Genomic DNA, 6,205 nt, shown 5'->3' with positions numbered 1-6,205 from the left:
GGGTCAACATTCTGGTGCTTTCATTGAGAGCTTGATACAGTATCGTTGAAATATCAATGGCGAAAACTACCAAGAAAACTGGACAGGCGGCTAGCGCTGCACCATCTCACCCGCCTCCTCCTCCTCCAAACGTGACTGAGGATGAGCCACATTTGGAATTCGATGAGGAAGAAATGGATTCCGAGACGCTGAGGAATACCCTTGGGGTATTGCAGGATGAACTGGCCAATCTGAGGGCCAGCCAGGAAAGTGCTGCCAAGATTATGGCGCGGCAGCAACAAGAGATTGAACGACAGCGCCTGGAACTGAGTGAAAGGAAGGCGGAGATGGACTGTCGCCAGAGGGAGGCCATGGCAGCCCTCGAAGCAGCCCTACAACTGACTAGGAACTAGGCTGCACCTGCCTCGCAGCCTGATCAACCTACGAATGGGCCGCCCTAAAGGGGTCCTAATCCTAGCCCGCCTATCCAGCCCTCGAGCCCCCAAAGGCCCGAGCAGCCACCGATGCCTCAGGACGATGTCCCGCTAAGGGACCCTCAGGCACAGCCTCCATCCCAAGCTGGTCGCGGAAATCCCCCGCAACCAAGACAGAATAGGGCCGGGCAACCGCCCCGCAGTCCTAGACGCCATAGGGGCGACAAGCCAAACCCTCCGAGCAGAGGACAACATCCTTCTGACAACAGAAGGAACTCAGAGTTAGTTTCTGCAGTTCGGAACCCCCCATGGCATGATAATGCATGGGGACCTACCGACCAGCGCAGGCCACCCTCTAACGCTCGGGAGATTCCAGCCCGGCAAGGAAATCGGGGGAACAGTCGATCCCATCATAGCCAATCAAGATTCAGAGATGGCCATGATTATAACGAGGCCGACTCAGGCAGAGGTAACACCGGTCGGAAGAATGAAGAAAGAGGTGGGGGTAGAAGCCTACCACCTAGAGATGACCAACCCGAAAGATGGGATGCTGGGGGGCAGCCCCGACAAAATAACGTCTTTAACCAGCTCGGAGCTAGCGAGCAGCAGAGGAGAGACGAGGATTTAAGAGACGTACTCAACGATCGCCGGGAACAACACGACGAGTACATTCCCCCAGCACCAGAGGCCCCGGCGATTCCTGGCGCCGTGCAGGCCCAGATAGATGCCCTTAACCAGGCAGTGCAGCAGTTGGTCGGGGGAAGAACATCTTATATCGACCATAATAAGAGAAATGGCACTCCTTTCGTCCATAGGATAGCTATGGCAGAAACTCCTAGCTAGTTTAAGATGCCTACGCTTCCGAACTTTGACGGGTATGGTGACCCGGTATCTCACGTCAACAAGTTTGAGATACAAATGGACATTCAAAAAGCGTCCGAAGATGCTCGGTGCAGGATCTTCCCTGCAACACTTTCTAATGCCGTACAGGAGTGGTTTTTCAAATTCCCTCCTGCAAGTATAGTTTCCTGGGAAATGTTCGTGAAGGAATTTTACGGATAGTTCTATGCGGGTTGTGTGCACCCGACTAAGGCAAATCAGTTGGTCGAAATACGCCAGCAAGATGGAGAGCCACTGAAAGATTACGTCCAGCGTTTTATGCGAGCAGCTGCTGGAGCGAAAATAGTGGGGGACGAAGGCAAGATGATGGCCATAACTGCAGAAGTTAAGCACCGTATGCCTCTCTTGAAAAGTCTGAGAAAGCATGGGGTCAGGACTACCTAGGAATTCTTGGATCGAGCTGATCGGTACATTAAGCTCGAGGATGCCATCGCCAGTGAAGGAAAAACCCCAGGCAAGGATAAGGGGACTGCTGAGCCCGCCAAAGCCACCAATGGGTCAAAACCCCACGGCAAAGGCAATGGGAACGGCAATGGCAAGAATGGGGGGAAACGGCAGCATAATGAGCCTTTCACCTCCGAAAATAAACGAGCCAAGGGTAATCATTATGAACCTCGGTTCACTAACTACACTGCCCTTATTGAGTCTCGGTGAGAGGTTTATCAGGCCACGAGTTCTAGTGTGCCTTATAAGAAACCTGCCCCCATTCGAAAGGATATTTCGAGAAGAGACACTACCAAGTTCTGTCGTTATCATAACGACTACGAACATGATACCAATGAATGCAACCAGCTGAAGGATGAAATCGAGTTCCTCATTAGACAAGGACACTTGAGAAGGTATGTACGGGCCTCGGGAAATTCCCAACGAGAAGCTCCAGGTGGCAACGAGCAAGCGCCCACATGCCAATGCTCGCCACCTTTGCAGCGTGATCCCGTAACTGGCACATTGTTAACCATCTATGGAGGCCCGCACCTCGTGGGAAACAGTGGAAAGACCAGGGAACGATATGCTCGGACTCTACGCCACGACCAGGACATCGAGATGATGACTGTGGAGGACCACGCACCAAAAAAGGCTCGGTCAGAAAAGGGTGAAATAACCTTCTCTGAGGGCGACGCTTAGCATGTCCGGTTCCCACATTCCGATCCGCTGGTCGTGGATATCCAAATGGCCAATATGATGGTGAAAATAGTGCTATTTGACACAGGAAGTTCAGTGAACATCCTGTATAAATCTTCGTTGGAACGCATGAAGTTATCCGTTAAGGACTTGGAGCCCTGCAACCAAACAATCTACGGCTTCTCAGGCGAGGGACTCGCCCCGGTAGGGTCAATCAGACTTCCAGTCACGGCAGGTACAACGCCTGCTACCAGGACATTACTCGCTACTTTTATAGTAATTGATTGTCCTTCGGCGTACAATGCTGTCATTGGAAGGCCCATACTGGTTGACCTACGGGCCGTCATCTCCATATGGCACTTGGCTATGAAATTCCCGACAGAAGCATGGGTAGGACGCGTGTTGGGAAATCAGGGGGAAGCCAGGGAGTGCTACAACGCCTCAGTCACAAAGGCTAAGAAGGGAACGTCAAAAGAGCACTCCCCCAGAAAAGTTGCAGATGGCTATTGATACACAAGCCCAATCCGGTGATGGAGTCACCAAATAGGGTGTTGCCCAAAGTGAGGATAGGGATTTAGATCCTCACTTTGGGGATTTTGAGAAAAATGTTGGACCAATCGAGAACTTGGAAGAGGTCCAACTTGACGAAAAAGACCCGACCAGAGTTGTAAAAGTCGGGAAAAATTTAGAAGCAACCACGAAGCATGCATTGGTGGAATTTCTGAGAAAAAACTAGGAAGTTTTTGCCTGGTCACACAAAGACATGGCTGGGATAGATCCTGCAGTTATCAGCCATGTCCTGAACATTGACAAGAGTTTTCCACCCGTGCAACAGAAAACAAGGCTGCTCGATAGAGATAGATCGAAAGCCTTAAAAGAAGAAGTTGCAAGATTAAAGGAGAATGGGTTCATCAGGGTGGCGTTTTATCCATCGTGGGTCTCTAATCCAGTACTGGTTCCCAAGCCTAATGGAAAATGGCGAACCTGTGTGGATTTCACAGACCTTAATAAAGCTTGCCCAAAGGATTGTTTCCCACTCCCAAGGATCGACCAGCTGGTCGATGCAACTGCAGGACATGAGATCCTCTCCTTCATGGATGCATACTCAGGATACAATCAGATTAGTATGCATCCCCCTGACGAGGATCACACCAGCTTTCGGACCGATACGGGGTTATACTGTTATAAAGTAATGCCCTTCGGACTAAAAAACGCAGGTGCGACATACCAGCGATTGGTTAACCACATGTTTAAGGAGTTGATCGGAGTAAACTTGGAGGTGTACGTGGACGACATGATGGTAAAGTCGAAAAAAGAAGAAGGACATGTGAAGGATTTACAAGAATGTTTTGATGTGTTGAACAAGTACCAGATGAAACTAAATCCTCTCAAATGTTCCTTCGGAGTTGGATCAGGGAAATTTTTGCAGTTCATCGTTAATTCAAGATGAATCGAGGCCAACCCCGACAAGATAAAAGCCCTGATCGACATGAAATCGCCAGAGAAGATCAAGGATGTACAAAGTTTAACTGGAAGAATTGCCGCCCTAAGTAGATTCATTTCCAAGTCGACGGATAAATGCGTCCCTTTCTTCAATCTACTTAGAGGCAACAAGAAGTTCGAATGGATAGGAGACTGCGAGCAGGCTTTTCAGGCCTTAAAAGCCCATATGGCACAACCTCCTATTTTATCAAAGCCTATCGAAGGAGAAACTTTGTTCATCTACCTGGCGATTACCGAAGTTGCTGCTAGTGCGATACTAGTATGAGAGGAAGAAGGTGTACAAAAGGCGATTTATTATGTAAGCAAGAGGCTAATCGGAGCAGAGCTGAGGTATCCTCCCATCGAGAGGTTAGCCTATTGTTTAATCTTGGCCTCAAGGAAACTACATCCTTACTTCCAAGCCCATCCCATTACAGTCTTAACTGACCAGCCCCTTCGGCAAGTCCTCCAAAAACCAGAGGCGGCTGGGCGTTTATTAAAATGGGCAGTCAAACTAGGGCAGTTGGATATTACATATTCACTGCGAGCAGGAGTAAAAGGACAAGTCTTGGCTGATCTTATTGCAGAGTTCACTTAGCTCCCAGACAACGAGCAGTGCGAAAAGCCTAGTGCGCCTGAGCCCTAAGATGAAGCTCCTTCGTGGAAGTTATTCACAGATGTATCGTCCAACGAATCTCACGCAGGAGTGGGAGTGATTTTGATAACGCCAGAAGGGCATCGATTTCACTGCGCCATTAGGTTTGACTTCACAACGTCAAATAATGAAGCCGAATACGAAGCACTCCTCGCCGGATTAAGATTGGCAAAAGACATGAGTATAAAGGTGCTGGATATTTATAGTGATTCACAGCTAGTATTGAATCAAGTTTTAGGGGAATATCAAGCATGAGGCCTCAAAATGGTGGCCTACTTGAACAAAACTAGAGATCTATTGGCTCAGTTCAAGAAGTATACCCTCCAGTAAATACCTCAGAATCAGAATTCGAACGCAGATGCCTTAGCCAAACTTGCAAGCGCGAAAGATGCTGACACTTTGAATATTGTGCCAGTAGAAAGATTGTGCGAGCCAAGCATACGAGCAGATGAAACCAATATGGAAATTCGGATGGAGGACACATGGATGGTGCCTTACTTGGAATATCTTACAAATGGTGTACTACCGGCAGATAGAAATAAATCCAGAACTCTCCAGAGGCAGGCTGCTAGGTACATACTGGTCGATGGTGTTCTGTACCGAAGAGGATATTGCATGCCACTGCTTAGATGTATTACACCAGAGAAAGCTAAAGAACTGATGAGGGAAGTACATGAAGGCTTCTGCAGGGACCACGCTGGGGGACAAAGTTTGGCAAAGAAGATTCTAAGGCAGGGCTATTTCTGGCCGACTATGAACGAAGACTCAATGGAGTTTGTGCGAAAATGCGATAAGTGTCAGAGATTTTCCAAAATCCCACGTGCAACTCCCAATGAGTTAAAACAAATGCCGAGTCCTTGGCCTTTCGTAGTATGGGGTATAGACTTGATTGGATCCCTGCCAGCATGAAAAGGTGGAGTAAATTACACAGTCGTGGCAGTCGACTACTTCACCAAATGGGCCGAAGCTGAGCCGCTCGCTACCATAACGGCCAAGAAAGTTCTTGACTTCATCATCAAGAACATTGTTTGTCGATATGGTTTGCCTCAAAAAATTGTCTCAGACAATGGCACCCAGTTTGACAGTGACTTATTCACATACTTCTGCGAAAGACATGGGATCATCAAAAGCTTTTCTTCAGTTGCGCATCCACAAGCAAATGGGCAGTTCAAAGCAGTGAATAAAACGCTTAAGGACACCCTGAAGAAAAGACTTGAAGACGCTAAAGGAGCATGGCCAGAACAGCTACCCGAAGTACTCTGGCTGTATAGAACTTCTCATCGAACAGTGACAGGTCATACCCCGTTTTCCTTAGCATACGGGTATGAAGCTATGTTACCTGTCAAGTTAAATCCCCCCTCGCACCGACGCATTACATACGACTAGGACCAGAATAGCCAACTGATGATGGAGTCCCTAGACTCAATTAGGGAGAAATGAGAAAGAGCCCAACTCCGAGTTGCTGCATACAAGCAAAAGGTCGCCCGATATTTTAACTCAAAAGTGAAAGAAAGGAAATTCAATGTCAGTGACCTAGTACTACGACGAGTTTTCTTAAATACCCGCGACCCCACTGCTGGAGTGCTCGGACCAAACTGGGAAGGACCTTACCAGATTGAAGAAGTCCTTCATC

Source organism: Humulus lupulus, chromosome 6 (assembly GCF_963169125.1).
Source record: "Humulus lupulus chromosome 6, drHumLupu1.1, whole genome shotgun sequence".
NCBI lineage: Eukaryota > Viridiplantae > Streptophyta > Magnoliopsida > Rosales > Cannabaceae > Humulus > Humulus lupulus.
Note: the sequence above shows the minus strand (reverse complement) of the source record.